Here is a 20292-nt window from a genome sequence, read left to right as displayed (position 1 = left end):
GGGGAACAACTACTCTCAGCACCTCCTGATTACCCTCAAAAAGAGCCTCATCAGAAGTGTTCCTGGGCCATCCAGCAAACTGACAAGCTTGAACCTGGGGTATCGCATAGGAGCACTGCTGTTCCGAGTTGAAACTCGAGACTTGGGGAATCGCTAGCTTGTGGTCCTGGGCCCTCTCCCGCCAAATGTTGTCCTAGCTCCTCTGGGTCGCGATTTAAAAGAGTGTGTCATGCCGTGAGCATTTGCAGTACCTGCATCGCCCGGATGTGGTGACGGTTATTGTATTAGCTTTGCCTGCCTGCCCCCTTGTGCCCTGTGATGTGCTGCACTGGAACTGTCCTCTTTTCTTCATCGTGAGCTGAGAAAAGGCTACTGTCCCGCCACAGACGATCGTCCTGTCCCGCAGCTGCTGAGAGCCAGAGCAACGTGCAACTGCAGGGGTTGAACCTACAAGCTACCTGGCCTACACTGGCAAAGTTTGGCCCAGACTGTGTCGAGGGTGGGAGAGTACTTGCATCACTTACCGTCTACCCGCTATTCTCCAGTTCCTCCAGGAGGGTTTTGACAAGGGCATAGCGATCTCCACACTTTGCTCCCAATGGGCCTCCATTAAAATCCTCTTGGGGGACTCTGATGGCCACCTGGATGGGGAGGTGTTGGTGGGGAAGTTTCTTCGGGGTGTCTCTGTTTCCCGTCCTTGTACCTATAAGGGCCTTCCCCCAGGGATCGTCCTCCAGACTTAAAGTTCCTTCAGGGGCATCCCTTTGAGCTCCTGTCGGAAATTGATATCAAGCACCTTACTCTGAAGACTGCTTTCCTGATTGCCATCACGTCTGCCCATAGGCTGGGGGAGGTTGGGGCTCTGTTGTGTCAACCCTCTTTCTTGAGAGTTCTGCCGGACTCTGTGGTTTTGCGGTGTGATCCCAAGTTTCTGCCTAAAGTTGTGTCTCAGTTTCACACTTCTCACCCAGGCGCCGAACAAGGTGGCTTGGCATGCCATTGAGGTGCGGCGGGCAGTTCTGGAATATTTGGCTCGGACTGCCCCTTTCCGGCAGTCTGATAGTCTCTTGGTTACTTGTGGCCCCGTGGAGCGGGGCGTAAGGCCTCTGTGGTTTTCATTAGCCGGTGGATCCGTACTGTTGTCTCCATGTCCTATTTGGTTTCTGGCCTGCCTGTACCTGACCACGTTCAGGGTCGATCTACCAGGGGGTTAGGCTGCTTCCTGGCCAGATGCTGTTATCTCTACAGAAGATTTGGGCGTTTCTCTACAGGGGTTTGGCTGAAACCTGGGCGGATCAGAGCACCTTTGTCAACCACTATCAGTTGAACGTCTCTCACTCTAGGGATGGTTCCTTCAGGGTTGGTGTTTTGTCTGTTGGGATGTGATTATTGGAGTCAATAAAGGTGTTTTTTTGTTGCTGCATTTCTGTCTCTGTGTCTCATTGGGACCTCTCCCTGTTGCTGCTATGGTATGCCTCATGAAGTAAGTACTGGGTCGAGGAAGAGTGGACGTGGAGGTAATGCTCTGATTACTTACCAGCAATCTTCATTACTCCTAATCCTACTCTTCCTCGTCACAGTACTGACGACCGGCCTCTCCCTCCCTACGGGGGTTCCCATGCTGCGGCTTGAATACGTTAAACAGGAAGCTGAGGGTCAAGGGGAGAAGTTAGACAAAAGAAAAGAAATAGAAGAAAGTCCTGTATCGGAGGCAGGGGCCTCATGAAGTAAATGCTGTGACGAGGAAGGGTACGACTAAGAGTAATGAAGATTACCTGTAAATTATTAGAGCAATTTGTTGTATAATTCTCACAATAAATGATAGGAGGCGGTGTGGTTGCAAGTTGTGTGCTTTTATTCTTCTGTGCCACTCAAGTAAATCTGCAACATATATGATATGAGTCAATGATGGGCAACAGGCCCTGGAGCTGCGACACAACTCGTGTACATGCTGAGAGTCTCTCTTGCGGCTTGGAGGCCTCTTCTTGGGAGGAGCGCCCGGGAGCGCGTCCTGCTGCGTGGCTTTCTCCCGCTCGAATGCCTCGCTGAGCGCGCGGGGCCCGCACTTCCGGCCGCGCACGTGATCTCGCGAGACCAGCAGGTCTTGCGATATCTCTACACACTTCCCCCTGATAATGCAAAGGCAGTTCATTGCAATACATAGTCATTGTATCTCACCGGTCTTCTGTGTTCCCTTCGCGGACGATCGCCTCTCTCACTGCACACGTCCTGCTGGTCATTTTCTCGCTCGAGAGTTGGGGCATCCACTTGAATCTCATTTCCTTCAACTTCTCTTCTGTCTGTCTCCGGCTCTCGTTCTTCCCCCCTCTCATTGTCCATTACTCCTTCAGCTTCAGACCTTTCATAAGTCTTTTCTCTCTCTTGCCTCTTTTCAAACGTGGCTACTCTTTCCATGTTCCATGTGTGCCCATCTTCGGTGCGGACATGGTTGGCTCCTCGGTGAATCACCTTCACAGGTCCGCTGAACCGTGAGCCCGTGATCTGATCCTTGGTCGGTAACCGTATTTTGATCCAATCTCCTTCTTTTACTTCTGACTCTTGTTTGGTCCTTCTTCTTCTGTCGCTCCACCTTTTCATGCGTGCCTTGTTGTTCTCTATTCTCCACACCACTTCCGACATGTTTACTTCTTCGTCTTCTCTTACTTTGGCCAACCATGGCGGTACTAGCGTGGATGCTGCTCTCCTCCCTCTCAGCATGCGAAAGGAGAAATTTGGGTGATCCCGTTGGGGGTCAGTCTGTGAGCTGCGATGGCCTCTTTTGTTGTTTTGAGGGGATCCAATCCTGAAGCGGTTGCTAATTGGATGGCTCCCTTAATTAACCTATTGGCCCTCTCGACGAGCCCATTTGCTTGGGGATGGTAGAGTGCTGCTTTCTTCTGGTGTATGTTGTGCTTCCTCAGAAACAGTTCCATGTCTCTGGATATAAGTTGTACTCCGTTGTCTGTTACTAACTCGTTGGGGAGCCCTTCGCTCTGAAAAATGGCCGTCAGGACCTCTATTACGTTTGCGGTCGTGATGTTAGGAACAAACTCGGCCTCGACCATTTCGATAAATAGTCCACTAGCACTATGCCGTACCGATGCTCGGGCGCCATCGTCTCCAATGGTCCTATGAAGTCTAGACCCACTTTTGACCACACCGCTTCCGGGGTTTCTGTGGGAATCATGGGCGCCTGTCCGATTTTCAGGCGCTTGTCACTGTTGAGACACTCATGGCATCTCTCAATCATGGTGCGGATCTCCAGGTCCATGGACGGCCACCAGTAGGCTTCTCTCACTCTGCAACGTGTCATGGTGTTCCCCAGATGGCCCGCAGGGGCCCTGCACAGAATGATTTTTCTCATGCCTGCGGGCGAGATTATCTGGTCGGTTTTCATAATTATGCCGTCGGCTTCTGAGATCTCATCTGCCACTTTCCAATAAGGTCTCATACCTTCTGGCACTGCCCTTTGTCTGGCCATCCGTTTTTGATCCATTCTCTGATTCTCACCATGGTAGGATCCTTTCCGTCTTCTTCCATCCAGTGTTTTTCGCTGAGTTCCAGGTAGTCGGGCGCCTTGAGATCTGTAATGGATGCTACAATGCATTCTTCTTGTAAGAAAGTGGTGGCATTGTCCTTGCCCTCTGGCAATCTTGACATGCAGTCTGCCTGCAAATTCTTCCATCCGGAGATGTGTTGCACCTCGAAGGTGTATTCCTGCAGTTTTGCTGCTATGCGTGCTAATCGGGGTGTTGACACTTTGGTGCCACCTGAGCTGAGCATGTGGATGAGGGGCTTATGGTCGGTAACCAACTTGAACTTCGTGCCCCACACATATGTCCTGAAATGTTCCACAGCCCATGTACACGCTAACATCTCCTTCTCTATGGTGGAGTAGTTTTGTTCAGCTGACGATAGGGCTTTCGAGGCAAACGCTACCACATGTTCCGTGTCGCCCTTCTTCTGAGTGAGGACCGCCCCTAGTCCATATGCAGTGGCGTCTGTAGTGATGACTGTACTCCACTCTGGGTTGAACGGTTGCAAGCATGGCGCTTCAACTATGTGTTGTTTTATGCTTTCCACCGTTTTCTTCTGATCTTCCTGCCATGTGTACTCCGACCCTTTTTTGAGGAGCTCTCGGAGCGGTGCTGAGGTTTCCGAGAATTTGGGGATGAATTTTGCATAGTACTCTGCCAACCCGAGGAATGACCTCACTTCGTCTTTGTTGGTGGATTCTGGAGCTTTAATTAAGGCCTGCAGTAAGTTTTGCTTGGGACTTATACCTTTCTCTGATATTTTGTACCCCAAATACTCAACTTCTTTTGCTTTGAACACACATTTTTGGTACCTTAATCTCACACCCGCTTTTTGCAGTTTGGTGAGGACTGTTCTCAATGTGACGTCGTGCATCTGTTCGTCCTTTGCGTAGATAACGATGTCATCCTGGAAATAAGCCACGTTCCTGATGTTCCGCAGTAGAGCATCCATCATGCGTTGAAACGCTGAGGCTGCAGATGATAAACCAAATGGCATTTTGGTGAACTGGTACGTGCCAAACGGGGTGATGAAAGCGGTGAGTGGCTTGGACTCCTTGTGCAGTTGAATTTGATAGTAGGCGTTCCTCATGTCCAGTTTCGAGAATACTTTGGCCTCCTTGATCATGAGGATTAACTCATTTATGCTCGGCAGTGGGTTGCTGTCTGCAATATCTTCCAGGTTTAGGCTGCGGAGGTCAATGCATACTCTTAGCTCTTGTGAGTTCTGTTTCTTTATGAGTACCACTGGGCTCAGCCACTCAGAAGCTTCAATTTCTTCGATGACGCCATCTTTCTTCATTCTGTCCAGTTGGCTTCTGAGTGTGTCTTTTGCCGTTGCCGGTGCTGGCCTTAATCTGTGCTTGACCGGGACTGCGCTGGTTTTGAGTAATATTTTGTGGACGAAGCCCTTGATGTGACCAGGTTCTTCCAAAAATAGTTTGGGGTAATCACTTTTCACTACTGGTGCGCTCCTCCAACTGACTGACAGTACCTGATCCTCTGTGCTGGGGTGCAGCTTGATTTTCAGTTTCGCCTGGTCGTCCCACCCTAATACCGCTGGGCCTTCTTGACTAAAGTAAACTTTGGTGGTGGTCTCTCTTCCTTTGAACTCTACTTTCCCTTTGATGTAGCCCAACAAGTCTACAGACGCACCACCAAAAACTGTAGGCTTGTGCCATGTGCTGAGTACTTGGACCGTCTCTGTACCCATCATCTCTTTGTACGTGCGTAGGGGTATTATGGTGAGTTCAGAACCCGAATCAGCCATGACCCTTGTTTCCAGTCCATTTATTTTGATTGCACAGTGGGGCTTTTCCCTTCTGGCCCGTGAGCTGTTCACCATGATGACTGTCGGTCTCCCTTCATCTTCCGAGGACGAATCCCTCTCTGTGTTGTGTTCATCGTTGACACTCGTGATCTTCTTGTTGCGCCACCAAGACACGATTGAGAAGTGACCAATCTTTTTGCATACTGAGCACTCCTTGTCTCTTGCTGGGCACTCTCTATCGAAGGCTAGATGCTTCGTGCTGGTGCACCTGTGGCATTTCAACGGTTCTTTCTTCCCCCATTTTCCTTCTCTCGCATCGAGGACCGGCCTCTCCTTTTTTGGGCGGATTGCCACTGATTGAACTTCGGTAGGGCCGTGGCCGCTCGCGAATTCTTTCCTTCTGCCTACCGTCTCCTCAACTGCTCTCGCTATTTCAATAGCTTTTTCCAGCTGCAATTCCTTCTCTAAAATGAACTTATCTTGTACTTTTCTGCTGTTGGTGTGGACCACCAGCATGTCGCAGATGAGAGTCTCAGCGTTGTTACCAAAACTGCAGAGCACCGCCAGTTCGCGCAGTTTGGTGACATAATCATCAACGGGTTCGGACGCCTCCTGTTTGCGGCTGTAGAACCGAATCCTGTGCAGGACGGTATTCTCCTTGCTGGCGAACCTTTTAACAATCCTTCGCACAGCCTCCTTGAATTCATCATCATTATCACCAGCTACCGGCTCCGGGGTGAGACTCTCAAACACCCTCTGTCCTTCAACGCCCAGGGCATTTAGTAACATCGCTCTGTGTCTCGCCGCCGAGTAGCCCGCACCGCCCATGGCCTCTACATACGTTGTGAATAAGGGTTGCCATTGTGTCCACGGAATGGCAAGCCTACCTGGAGTTTGCAGGAAGGGCGGTGGTGGTGTCGCTCCTTGCATGGCTCCATGCGGGTTTTAGTGATGATCCTCGTCGCCAATTATGTTGTGTAATTCTCACAATAAATGATAGGAGGCGGTGTGGTTACAAGTTGTGTGCTTTTATTCTTCTGTGCCACTCAAGTAAATCTGCAACATATATGATATGAGTCAATGATGGGCAACAGGCCCTGGAGCTGCGATGCAACTAGTGTACATGCTGAGAGTCTCTCTTGCGGCTTGGAGGCCTCTTCTTGGGAGGAGCGCCCGGGAGCACGTCCTGCTCCGTGGCTTTCTCCCGCTCGAATGCCTCGCTGAGCGTGCGGGGCCCGCACTTCCGGCCGCGCACGAGATCTCGCGAGACCGGTAGGTCTCGCATATCTCTACACAATTGTAAATAAAGTTTGACTTAACTGCTGCCCAAGCAGCAAAGAAAGAGGAAGGGAAGAGAAAGGAAGCCAGGTTTATGGACGCAGTTAGAGAGGATTGGATACAATAGTCACATGGAAACAACATTCGACCTATCATAAACGGACTACAAACAGCTGTTTTAATGGGAAATGTCGTTTTTGTGATGGTTTCTTTTTAATATTCTTTGCTTTAATGCTGCTCGAGAAAAGAGAAGAGTAAGCATAATTCGGGCCTCCAGTCTTGACACAGAATCCGAGCACAGGCAACCTTGTCCTGCTAAAAAGGAAGACAACTCACCTTTCAACCAGCACAAACGATCACAATCTGGTTTCCAAAAGTCATAAAAATGTTGAGAACCGGTCGTTCAATGTGACCAAATACAGCGCAGTATAAGTGTGCGGTTTCCATTGATATTACGTGGCAGAAGTGTTTTATTAGCAAAATGTCCTTCGAGCCGGATTTGAACCAGCGACCTAAGGATATCTGATTACCTCACTACAGTCCTCCGCTCTACCAACTGAGCTATCGAAGGATACATGTACGAGCGCTTGCAAATGGCATGCTGAATGACCAGCACACAACGTGAAAGATATCATTGTTTATACGTGTGATTTCAATATTGATCCTGCTCCCTATAGTTGCACTTCAATGCCTTAAATTCATTATCAGGCTGTATACCGCGTGATTTTTTGACACCAAGAGTACCGTGCGGGTTCGGTTCGAAAGTACTTAAAGATCAACTTAGAACACAGCCAAGGGCCCATCACACATCTACAAGAAACAGCACGATGGAGAGAGGCTCCGTGCACGTGATAGTTGCACCTGGAGCCGAAAATGCGATTTTTCTTTCGAAATGATTTGGCGAGCAGCTCTATTGATCTCCTTCCTGACATCCCACCCGTTATGTTCCATTGTACTTGCTGGTTACAGAATAAACAAAGAAATGGAAAATCCGATGCTATAACTGGGGCAATATTACAACAACAAAAAAGGAAGGAAATGAGGTCTAGGATTGCAGATGTCTGTTTCTTTGCAAGACGACCGAAGAGCACAATCAATCAGCCGAAATAGCTCAGTTGGGAGAGCGTTAGACTGAAGATCTAAAGGTCCCGGGTTTCGGCAGGGGATATTTTTTAAAGGTTTTTCATGCTGCTCCATTTGATAATCAGAATCTTTTCACACTTAAAGTTATCATTGAATGGCAGACGATGCAGTGGAAATAAATCCCTAATTCTTATTTTTCTACCATATCTCCCCAAATGTAATTTCCATGTTAAAACTTGTTGCTCATTTCAACATGTCCTGTCTGTGCCATGAAATGGAAAAGAGACTTATAGGGGTCATAATATTTCAATGTGACTCAGGGCACATATGGCCATAATTCACAACTCACAGTACTAGGCATTATTTAGTTTAATGCTTTTGCAAAGATTTCCAGTTGCATAGGTGTTTTTTTTTTAAAGGGCTGCGGTTGAAGGAATAGGTGAAGTGGTGACAACTTTTGAATTTGCGCGGGTGGGGTAGGGTAGGGTAGGTGGGTGAACCATTTGGTGCAACTTTTGACCCAGATGATGTCCTGGGAAATTATATTCTACAGAATGCCATCACACAACATGACATCATAAGCAGTGACATCCAATTACCTGTGAGCGACACACAGTCCTTGTTAATGATGTCCAGTTTCCCACCAAAACAAAAAGTGATGGATTTAAGGTTTTGCAGAAGTCATAATTACTGGCAAGTGCCATTCTTCTGTGTAACCTTCCCTATAATTATGTTGGCCAAGAATATCTTCACCAGCATATACAAAACACCAGTGCAGAGTAGAATCCTGTCACTGTGATGCACTGTACACGGAGCACCCGTAAATGAACTCTTGCCAAATAAAGCACGCAGCAGGTGTTTTCTTTCAACACACACCACTCGTGTCTATTGTTTTTGTCCGGCTAAGGTGATGGTGGTTCGGGAAGGGGGTAAGGGCGTGGGCGTCAAATGTTTCAAGATCGGTGGGTGGGGGGTGCAGCTATGCCCCATGAAGCAGTATAAGTGTTCCAATTTTCTAATTTATCTTGCGGAGGGCAAGTGTGTGTTGATGCGGCTAAGCCGGGTACCGCACCAATCACACAGGACTGGATAGGGAGACAAGGGGTGCAAAAAAGGATGGAGCGGAGATGGACCCACCACGGTGCCGGGCTTTGTCTGTATATCTGGTAGAGAGTCGCAGGGCTGAACGTCGGAGGCGGTCTGCGGATCAGAGGCAGGATCTAGGCAGTGGCAGAAGATCAGAGGGGCGTTTCGTTCCCCCAGGCAAGGTTTTATACATCCCGGTCCTATCCAGTCCCCAGACAGTGATCGAGCACGGGTGCAACCGAAAACTACCCTCCCTCTCTCTCATAACTATATTGTTTCTGTATCAATTTTCTCTCTATTTTACTGTCGTACTGAGCACTACTTTGTTCGTTTTTTCAGAGCCCCGAGGCGGAGTTATGAGGTGTATACATAAAAAAAGTGCAGGTTGAGACCACAAGGGTCCACTGCAACCAGGAGTTAGAGCACGGCACCCAGGGGTACAAGTCCTTAGTAATGGCCACAGGGCAATCCAATGATTGAGGAGGGTTGTGGGGGGGTTTGGGAACTGCAACAAGAGACAGCGTCTGCCATGGGGCTAAGCTGCCAGCTAACAGGTAAGTATGTACATTGAAATGAGGAGGGTCAAATAAAGAAAAGGGGAAAGAGGGAAAGGATAGGAATGGAGGGAGTTGCGAGATTTCAGCAAGGGAAGTGGTCGGTCAGTGGTTTCAGCTGGGAGCTTTGCCCCCATGAAAGGAGTGTTCAAGCTGCCAACCTTAGTGCCATTTGCCCGGGTGCCTGGATGAGGAGGCCAAGAATGTCTTCACCGGCATATCCAGGATGCCAGTGCAGAGCAGAATCGTACTAAGTTAACTCTTGCCAAATAAAGCACCGCTAGGGAAGATTTTCCTTAGGTGCAATTTTCCCTCTGTTTATGGACCGCTCCAAACTTTTTGCTTTTGTTTGGCTAACCTAACCAGACTTTTTCCTGTGGAGCGCAGCCTTCAGCTGCACTCCTCTGGGCTTTTCTTCATCTGTTATGGGGATACTGACACGTCCTTCATACTGTCAGTACTGACAAACTATATTTCCCTTAGTCTTTGATTATGTTGTCATTTCTTGATAACTTTTGATCTATGTGCCAAGTACCTTACAGTAACGCACATAGGAGTCCTTTTGTTTTATCGCCCTAGACACACTCTAAGGATTTACTGGTGACTGTACAGGTGTGCCTGGGACAAACTGGTGGCAGCAGTTTACTTTTATAGTATTTGTAATTCTTTTTAGTTAACCATACTGCGTTTACTGCGTTTGGCTCAAGACTGTGGCCACTGCCGAAATGGCTGTGGCACAAAGTCTTTTGTTCTGTCCTTTGTCCATTTTGTCCCTTTGTCTTCCCCCAGCTCGATCAGACAAGGGCTTTGGGCATGCAGCCACCCGTGAAAACCACAACTTTCGCGGGCTCCTGCATGTCACGTGTGCTAATGCCCAGGAAGAGGATTGGGACTCTCTGGTCCCAATCTACACTACTGGTGCCAGTATGTCTGGTATGCCTGAATGACTGGAACCAATGTGGACCGCGATTGGTTCATGCCTGACGTTCATGCAAGAGAGCATATCTTTTGTTGGCTATCCTAGATTTGAGCATGAAACAAATTTCGGATGAGAGAGGGGGCTCTGTATCCATTCCAGGTCTATCAACTGAAGTTCTCTCCAAACTGCATAAGGACCAAGTATCCTGAATTGCCAAAGGAGACCTTTGGAACCACCAGAGAAGTGCTGGAAGGTTTGGCACCCTGAGCCTGCTGTTGTTCCGTCAGACCCCTGCTCTTGTATCCACCACAGAAGGCCTGCAAGTGCACTTCGACCATTTGGAGTAGGGGGAACAACTACTCTCAGCACCTCCTGATTACCCTCAAAAAGAGCCTCATCAGAAGTGTTCCTGGGCCATCCAGCAAACTGACAAGCTTGAACCTGGGGTATCGCATAGGAGCACTGCTGTTCCGAGTTGAAACTCGAGACTTGGGGAATCGCTAGCTTGTGGTCCTGGGCCCTCTCCCGCCAAATGTTGTCCTAGCTCCTCTGGGTCGCGATTTAAAAGAGTGTGTCATGCCGTGAGCATTTGCAGTACCTGCATCGCCCGGATGTGGTGACGGTTATTGTATTAGCTTTGCCTGCCTGCCCCCTTGTGCCCTGTGATGTGCTGCACTGGAACTGTCCTCTTTTCTTCATCGTGAGCTGAGAAAAGGCTACTGTCCCGCCACAGACGATCGTCCTGTCCCGCAGCTGCTGAGAGCCAGAGCAACGTGCAACTGCAGGGGTTGAACCTACAAGCTACCTGGCCTACACTGGCAAAGTTTGGCCCAGACTGTGTCGAGGGTGGGAGAGTACTTGCATCACTTACCGTCTACCCGCTATTCTCCAGTTCCTCCAGGAGGGTTTTGACAAGGGCATAGCGATCTCCACACTTTGCTCCCAATGGGCCTCCATTAAAATCCTCTTGGGGGACTCTGATGGCCACCTGGATGGGGAGGTGTTGGTGGGGAAGTTTCTTCGGGGTGTCTCTGTTTCCCGTCCTTGTACCTATAAGGGCCTTCCCCCAGGGATCGTCCTCCAGACTTAAAGTTCCTTCAGGGGCATCCCTTTGAGCTCCTGTCGGAAATTGATATCAAGCACCTTACTCTGAAGACTGCTTTCCTGATTGCCATCACGTCTGCCCATAGGCTGGGGGAGGTTGGGGCTCTGTTGTGTCAACCCTCTTTCTTGAGAGTTCTGCCGGACTCTGGTTTTGCGGTGTGATCCCAAGTTTCTGCCTAAAGTTGTGTCTCAGTTTCACACTTCTCAGGATCTGGTTCTCCCTGCGGTTTTTCAGAAACCCCAGGCGCCGAACGAGGTGGCTTGGCATGCCATTGAGGTGCGGCGGGCAGTTCTGGAATATTTGGCTCGGACTGCCCCTTTCCGGCAGTCTGATAGTCTCTTGGTTACTTGTGGCCCCGTGGAGCGGGGCGTAAGGCCTCTGTGGTTTTCATTAGCCGGTGGATCCGTACTGTTGTCTCCATGTCCTATTTGGTTTCTGGCCTGCCTGTACCTGACCACGTTCAGGGTCGATCTACCAGGGGGTTAGGCTGCTTCCTGGCCAGATGCTGTTATCTCTACAGAAGATTTGGGCGTTTCTCTACAGGGGTTTGGCTGAAACCTGGGCGGATCAGAGCACCTTTGTCAACCACTATCAGTTGAACGTCTCTCACTCTAGGGATGGTTCCTTCAGGGTTGGTGTTTTGTCTGTTGGGATGTGATTATTGGAGTCAATAAAGGTGTTTTTTTGTTGCTGCACTTCTGTCTCTGTGTCTCATTGGGACCTCTCCCTGTTGCTGCTATGGTATGCCTCATGAAGTAAGTACTGGGTCGAGGAAGAGTGGACGTGGAGGTAATGCTCTGATTACTTACCAGCAATCTTCATTACTCCTAATCCTACTCTTCCTCGTCACAGTACTGACGACCGGCCTCTCCCTCCCTACGGGGGTTCCCATGCTGCGGCTTGAATACGTTAAACAGGAAGCTGAGGGTCAAGGGGAGAAGTTAGACAAAAGAAAAGAAATAGAAGAAAGTCCTGTATCGGAGGCAGGGGCCTCATGAAGTAAATGCTGTGACGAGGAAGGGTACGACTAAGAGTAATGAAGATTACCTGTAAATTATTAGAGCAATTTGTTGTATAATTCTCACAATAAATGATAGGAGGCGGTGTGGTTGCAAGTTGTGTGCTTTTATTCTTCTGTGCCACTCAAGTAAATCTGCAACATATATGATATGAGTCAATGATGGGCAACAGGCCCTGGAGCTGCGACACAACTCGTGTACATGCTGAGAGTCTCTCTTGCGGCTTGGAGGCCTCTTCTTGGGAGGAGCGCCCGGGAGCGCGTCCTGCTGCGTGGCTTTCTCCCGCTCGAATGCCTCGCTGAGCGCGCGGGGCCCGCACTTCCGGCGGCGCACGTGATCTCGCGAGACCAGCAGGTCTTGCGATATCTCTACACACTTCCCCCTGATAATGCAAAGGCAGTTCATTGCAATACATAGTCATTGTATCTCACCGGTCTTCTGTGTTCCCTTCGCGGACGATCGCCTCTCTCACTGCACACGTCCTGCTGGTCATTTTCTCGCTCGAGAGTTGGGGCATCCACTTGAATCTCATTTCCTTCAACTTCTCTTCTGTCTGTCTCCGGCTCTCGTTCTTCCCCCCTCTCATTGTCCATTACTCCTTCAGCTTCAGACCTTTCATAAGTCTTTTCTCTCTCTTGCCTCTTTTCAAACGTGGCTACTCTTTCCATGTTCCATGTGTGCCCATCTTCGGTGCGGACATGGTTGGCTCCTCGGTGAATCACCTTCACAGGTCCGCTGAACCGTGAGCCCGTGATCTGATCCTTGGTCGGTAACCGTATTTTGATCCAATCTCCTTCTTTTACTTCTGACTCTTGTTTGGTCCTTCTTCTTCTGTCGCTCCACCTTTTCATGCGTGCCTTGTTGTTCTCTATTCTCCACACCACTTCCGACATGTTTACTTCTTCGTCTTCTCTTACTTTGGCCAACCATGGCGGTACTAGCGTGGATGCTGCTCTCCTCCCTCTCAGCATGCGAAAAGGAGAAATTTGGGTGATCCCGTTGGGGGTCAGTCTGTGAGCTGCGATGGCCTCTTTTGTTGTTTTGAGGGGATCCAATCCTGAAGCGGTTGCTAATTGGATGGCTCCCTTAATTAACCTATTGGCCCTCTCGACGAGCCCATTTGCTTGGGGATGGTAGAGTGCTGCTTTCTTCTGGTGTATGTTGTGCTTCCTCAGAAACAGTTCCATGTCTCTGGATATAAGTTGTACTCCGTTGTCTGTTACTAACTCGTTGGGGAGCCCTTCGCTCTGAAAAATGGCCGTCAGGACCTCTATTACGTTTGCGGTCGTGATGTTAGGAACAAACTCGGCCTCGACCATTTCGATAAATAGTCCACTAGCACTATGCCGTACCGATGCTCGGGCGCCATCGTCTCCAATGGTCCTATGAAGTCTAGACCCACTTTTGACCACACCGCTTCCGGGGTTTCTGTGGGAATCATGGGCGCCTGTCCGATTTTCAGGCGCTTGTCACTGTTGAGACACTCATGGCATCTCTCAATCATGGTGCGGATCTCCAGGTCCATGGACGGCCACCAGTAGGCTTCTCTCACTCTGCAACGTGTCATGGTGTTCCCCAGATGGCCCGCAGGGGCCCTGCACAGAATGATTTTTCTCATGCCTGCGGGCGAGATTATCTGGTCGGTTTTCATAATTATGCCGTCTGCTTCTGAGATCTCATCTGCCACTTTCCAATAAGGTCTCATACCTTCTGGCACTGCCCTTTGTCTGGCCATCCGTTTTTGATCCATTCTCTGATTCTCACCATGGTAGGATCCTTTCCGTCTTCTTCCATCCAGTGTTTTTCGCTGAGTTCCAGGTAGTCGGGCGCCTTGAGATCTGTAATGGATGCTACAATGCATTCTTCTTGTAAGAAAGTGGTGGCATTGTCCTTGCCCTCTGGCAATCTTGACATGCAGTCTGCCTGCAAATTCTTCCATCCGGAGATGTGTTGCACCTCGAAGGTGTATTCCTGCAGTTTTGCTGCTATGCGTGCTAATCGGGGTGTTGACACTTTGGTGCCACCTGAGCTGAGCATGTGGATGAGGGGCTTATGGTCGGTAACCAACTTGAACTTCGTGCCCCACACATATGTCCTGAAATGTTCCACAGCCCATGTACACGCTAACATCTCCTTCTCTATGGTGGAGTAGTTTTGTTCAGCTGACGATAGGGCTTTCGAGGCAAACGCTACCACATGTTCCGTGTCGCCCTTCTTCTGAGTGAGGACCGCCCCTAGTCCATATGCAGTGGCGTCTGTAGTGATGAATGTACTCCACTCTGGGTTGAACGGTTGCAAGCATGGCGCTTCAACTATGTGTTGTTTTATGCTTTCCACCGCTTTCTTCTGATCTTCCTGCCATGTGTACTCCGACCCTTTTTTGAGGAGCTCTCGGAGCGGTGCTGAGGTTTCCGAGAATTTGGGGATGAATTTTGCATAGTACTCTGCCAACCCGAGGAATGACCTCACTTCGTCTTTGTTGGTGGATTCTGGAGCTTTAATTAAGGCCTGCAGTAAGTTTTGCTTGGGACTTATACCTTTCTCTGATATTTTGTACCCCAAATACTCAACTTCTTTTGCTTTGAACACACATTTTTGGTACCTTAATCTCACACCCGCTTTTTGCAGTTTGGTGAGGACTGTTCTCAATGTGACGTCGTGCATCTGTTCGTCCTTTGCGTAGATAACGATGTCACCCTGGAAATAAGCCACGTTCCTGATGTTCCGCAGTAGAGCATCCATCATGCGTTGAAACGCTGAGGCTGCAGATGATAAACCAAATGGCATTTTGGTGAACTGGTACGTGCCAAACGGGGTGATGAAAGCGGTGAGTGGCTTGGACTCCTTGTGCAGTTGAATTTGATAGTAGGCGTTCCTCATGTCCAGTTTCGAGAATACTTTGGCCTCCTTGATCATGAGGATTAACTCATTTATGCTCGGCAGTGGGTTGCTGTCTGCAATATCTTCCAGGTTTAGGCTGCGGAGGTCAATGCATACTCTTAGCTCTTGTGAGTTCTGTTTCTTTATGAGTACCACTGGGCTCAGCCACTCAGAAGCTTCAATTTCTTCGATGACGCCATCTTTCTTCATTCTGTCCAGTTGGCTTCTGAGTGTGTCTTTTGCCGTTGCCGGTGCTGGCCTTAATCTGTGCTTGACCGGGACTGCGCTGGTTTTGAGTAATATTTTGTGGACGAAGCCCTTGATGTGACCAGGTTCTTCCAAAAATAGTTTGGGGTAATCACTTTTCACTACTGGTGCGCTCCTCCAACTGACTGACAGTACCTGATCCTCTGTGCTGGGGTGCAGCTTGATTTTCAGTTTCGCCTGGTCGTCCCACCCTAATACCGCTGGGCCTTCTTGACTAAAGTAAACTTTGGTGGTGGTCTCTCTTCCTTTGAACTCTACTTTCCCTTTGATGTAGCCCAACAAGTCTACAGACGCACCACCAAAAACTGTAGGCTTGTGCCGTGTGCTGAGTACTTGGACCGTCTCTGTACCCATCATCTCTTTGTACGTGCGTAGGGGTATTATGGTGAGATCAGAACCCGAATCAGCCATGACCCTTGTTTCCAGTCCATTTATTTTGATTGCACAGTGGGGCTTTTCCCTTCTGGCCCGTGAGCTGTTCACCATGATGACTGTCGGTCTCCCTTCATCTTCCGAGGACGAATCCCTCTCTGTGTTGTGTTCATCGTTGACACTCGTGATCTTCTTGTTGCGCCACCGAGACACGATTGAGAAGTGACCAATCTTTTTGCATACTGAGCACTCCTTGTCTCTTGCTGGGCACTCTCTATCGAAGGCTAGATGCTTCGTGCTGGTGCACCTGTGGCATTTCAACGGTTCTTTCTTCCCCCATTTTCCTTCTCTCGCATCGAGGACCGGCCTCTCCTTTTTTGGGCGGATTGCCACTGATTGAACTTCGGTAGGGCCGTGGCCGCTCGCGAATTCTTTCCTTCTGCCTACCGTCTCCTCAACTGCTCTCGCTATTTCAATAGCTTTTTCCAGCTGCAATTCCTTCTCTAAAATGAACTTATCTTGTACTTTTCTGCTGTTGGTGTGGACCACCAGCATGTCGCAGATGAGAGTCTCAGCGTTGTTACCAAAACTGCAGAGCACCGCCAGTTCGCGCAGTTTGGTGACATAATCATCAACGGGTTCGGACGCCTCCTGTTTGCGGCTGTAGAACCGAATCCTGTGCAGGACGGTATTCTCCTTGCTGGCGAACCTTTTAACAATCCTTCGCACAGCCTCCTTGAATTCATCATCATTATCACCAGCTACCGGCTCCGGGGTGAGACTCTCAAACACCCTCTGTCCTTCAACGCCCAGGGCATTTAGTAACATCGGTCTGTGTCTCGCCGCCGAGTAGCCCGCACCGCCCATGGCCTCTACATACGTTGTGAATAAGGGTTGCCATTGTGTCCACGGAATGGCAAGCCTACCTGGAGTTTGCAGGAAGGGTGGTGGTGGTGTCGCTCCTTGCATGGCTCCATGCGGGTTTTAGTGATGATCCTCGTCGCCAATTATGTTGTGTAATTCTCACAATAAATGATAGGAGGCGGTGTGGTTACAAGTTGTGTGCTTTTATTCTTCTGTGCCACTCAAGTAAATCTGCAACATATATGATATGAGTCAATGATGGGCAACAGGCCCTGGAGCTGCGATGCAACTCGTGTACATGCTGAGAGTCTCTCTTGCGGCTTGGAGGCCTCTTCTTGGGAGGAGCGCCCGGGAGCACGTCCTGCTCCGTGGCTTTCTCCCGCTCGAATGCCTCGCTGAGCGTGCGGGGCCCGCACTTCCGGCCGCGCACGAGATCTCGCGAGACCGGTAGGTCTCGCATATCTCTACACAATTGTAAATAAAGTTTGACTTAACTGCTGCCCAAGCAGCAAAGAAAGAGGAAGGGAAGAGAAAGGAAGCCAGGTTTATGGACGCAGTTAGAGAGGATTGGATACAATAGTCACATGGAAACAACATTCGACCTATCATAAACGGACTACAAACAGCTGTTTTAATGGGAAATGTCGTTTTTGTGATGGTTTCTTTTTAATATTCTTTGCTTTAATGCTGCTCGAGAAAAGAGAAGAGTAAGCATAATTCGGGCCTCCAGTCTTGACACAGAATCCGAGCACAGGCAACCTTGTCCTGCTAAAAAGGAAGACAACTCACCTTTCAACCAGCACAAACGATCACAATCTGGTTTCCAAAAGTCATAAAAATGTTGAGAACCGGTCGTTCAATGTGACCAAATACAGCGCAGTATAAGTGTGCGGTTTCCATTGATATTACGTGGCAGAAGTGTTTTATTAGCAAAATGTCCTTCGAGCCGGATTTGAACCAGCGACCTAAGGATATCTGATTACCTCACTACAGTCCTCCGCTCTACCAACTGAGCTATCGAAGGAAACATGTACGAGCGCTTGCAAATGGCATGCTGAATGACCAGCACACAACGTGAAAGATATCATTGTTTATACGTGTGATTTCAATATTGATCCTGCTCCCTATAGTTGCACTTCAATGCCTTAAATTCATTATCAGGCTGTATACCGCGTGATTTTTTGACACCAAGAGTACCGTGCGGGTTTGGTTCGAAAGTACTTAAAGATCAACTTAGAACACAGCCAAGGGCCCATCACACATCTACAAGAAACAGCACGATGGAGAGAGGCTCCGTGCACCTGATAGTTGCACCTGGAGCCGAAAATGCGATTTTTCTTTCGAAATGATTTGGCGAGCAGCTCTATTGATCTCCTTCCTGATATCCCACCCGTTTTGTTCCATTGTACTTGCTGGTTACAGAATAAACAAAGAAATGGAAAATCCGATGCTATAACTGGGGCAATATTACAACAACAAAAAAGGAAGGAAATGAGGTCTAGGATTGCAGATGTCTGTTTCTTTGCAAGACGACCGAAAAGCACAATCAATCAGCCGAAATAGCTCAGTTGGGCGAGCGTTAGACTGAAGATCTAAAGGTCCCTGGTGCGATCCCGGGTTTCGGCAGGGGATATTTTTTAAAGGTTTTTCATGCTGCTCCATTTGATAATCAGAATCTTTTCACACTTAAAGTTATCATTGAATGGCAGACGATGCAGTGGAAATAAATCTCTAATTCTTATTTTTCTACTATATCTCCCCAAATGTAATTTCCATGTTAAAACTTGTTGCTCATTTCAACATGTCCTGTCTGTGCCATGAAAAATAGACTTATAGGGGTCATAATATTTCAATGTGACTCAGGGCACATATGGCCATAATTCACAACTCACAGTACTGGGCATTATTTAGTTTAATGCTTTTGCAAAAATTTCCAGTTGCATAGGTGTTTTTTTTTTTTAAGGGGCTGCGGTTGAAGGAATAGGTGAAGTGGTGACAACTTTTGAATTTGCGCGGGTGGGGTGGAGTAGGGTAGGTGGGTGAACCATTTGGTGCAACTTTTGACCCAGATGATGTCCTGGGAAATTATATTCTACAGAATGCCATCACACAACATGACATCATAAGCAGTGACATCCAATTACCTGTGAGCGACACACAGTCCTTGTTAATGATGTCCAGTTTCCCACCAAAACAAAAAGTGATGGATTTAAGGTTTTGCAGAAGTCATAATCACTGGCACGTGCCATTCTTCTGTGTAACCTTCCCTATAATTATGTTGGCCAAGAATATCTTCACCAGCATATACAAAACACCAGTGCAGAGTAGAATCCTGTCACTGTGATGCACTGTACACGGAGCACCCGTAAATTAACTCTTGCCAAATAAAGCACGCAGCAGGTGTTTTCTTTCAACACACACCACCCATGTCTATTGTTTTTGTCCGGCTAAGGTGATGGTGGTTCGGGAAGGGGGTAAGGGCGGGGGCGTCAAATGTTTCAAGATCGGGGGTGGGGGGTGCAGCTATGCCCCATGAAGCAGTATAAGTGTTCCAATTTTCTAATTTATCTTGCGGAGGGCAAGTGTGTGTTGATGCGGCTAAGCCGGGTACCGCACCAATCACACAGGACTGGATAGGGAGACAAGGGGTGCAAAAAAGGATGGAGCGGAGATGGACCCACCACGGTGCCGGGCTTTGTCTGTATATCTGGTAGAGAGTCGCAGGGCTGAACGTCGGAGGCGGTCTGCGGATCAGAGGCAGGATCTAGGCAGTGGCAGAAGATCAGAGGGGCGTTTCGTTCCCCCAGGCAAGGTTTTATACATCCCGGTCCTATCCAGTCCCCAGACAGTGATCGAGCACGGGTGCAACCGAAAACTACCCTCACTTTCTCTCATAACTATATTGTTTCTGTATCAATTTTCTCTCTATTTTACTGTCGTACTGAGCACTACTTTGTTCGTTTTTTCAGAGCCCCGAGGCGGAGTTATGAGGTGTATACATAAAAAAAGTGCAGGTTGAGACCACAAGGGTCCACTGCAACCAGGAGTTAGAGCACGGCACCCAGGGGTACAAGTCCTTAGTAATGGCCACAGGGCAATCCAATGATTGAGGAGGGTTGTGGGGGGGTTTGGGAACTGCAACAAGAGACAGCGTCTGCCATGGGGCTAAGCTGCCAGCTAACAGGTAAGTATGTACATTGAAATGAGGAGGGTCAAATAAAGAAAAGGGGAAAGAGGGAAAGGATAGGAATGGAGGGAGTTACGAGATTTCAGCAAGGCAAGTGGTCGGTCAGTGGTTTCAGCTGGGAGCTTTGCCCCCATGAAAGGAGTGTTCAAGCTGCCAACCTTAGTGCCATTTGCCCGGGTGCCTGGATGAGGAGGCCAAGAATGTCTTCACCGGCATATCCAGGATGCCAGTGCAGAGCAGAATCGTACTAAGTTAACTCTTGCCAAATAAAGCACCGCTAGGGAAGATTTTCCTTAGGTGCAATTTTCCCTCTGTTTATGGACCGCTCCAAACTTTTTACTTTTGTTTGGCTAACCTAACCGGACTTTTTCCTG

General features: G+C 48.8%; 3 non-coding genes across 3 annotated transcripts; 1 reads left to right on the top strand and 2 right to left on the bottom strand.

The window, feature by feature from the left end:
* Positions 1–7066: 7066 nt before the first annotated feature.
* On the bottom strand, positions 7067–7153 carry TRNAY-GUA (transfer RNA tyrosine (anticodon GUA)). Its single transcript is given in 2 exon segments — positions 7067–7102; positions 7117–7153. It is a non-coding gene; the product is annotated as a tRNA-Tyr (tRNA).
* Positions 7154–17668: 10515 nt separating this feature from the next.
* On the bottom strand, positions 17669–17755 carry TRNAY-GUA (transfer RNA tyrosine (anticodon GUA)). Its single transcript is given in 2 exon segments — positions 17669–17704; positions 17719–17755. It is a non-coding gene; the product is annotated as a tRNA-Tyr (tRNA).
* Positions 17756–18284: 529 nt separating this feature from the next.
* Positions 18285–18357, top strand: TRNAF-GAA (transfer RNA phenylalanine (anticodon GAA)). The gene has a single exon. It is a non-coding gene; the product is annotated as a tRNA-Phe (tRNA).
* The last annotated feature ends 1935 nt before the right edge of the window (positions 18358–20292 follow it).

Source organism: Ambystoma mexicanum (assembly GCF_040938575.1).
Source record: "Ambystoma mexicanum isolate Mex_15411 chromosome 12 unlocalized genomic scaffold, UKY_AmexF1_1 Mex_chr12_unloc.2, whole genome shotgun sequence".
Lineage (NCBI taxonomy): Eukaryota > Metazoa > Chordata > Amphibia > Caudata > Ambystomatidae > Ambystoma > Ambystoma mexicanum.
This window is presented reverse-complemented; position numbering and strand designations above follow the sequence as displayed.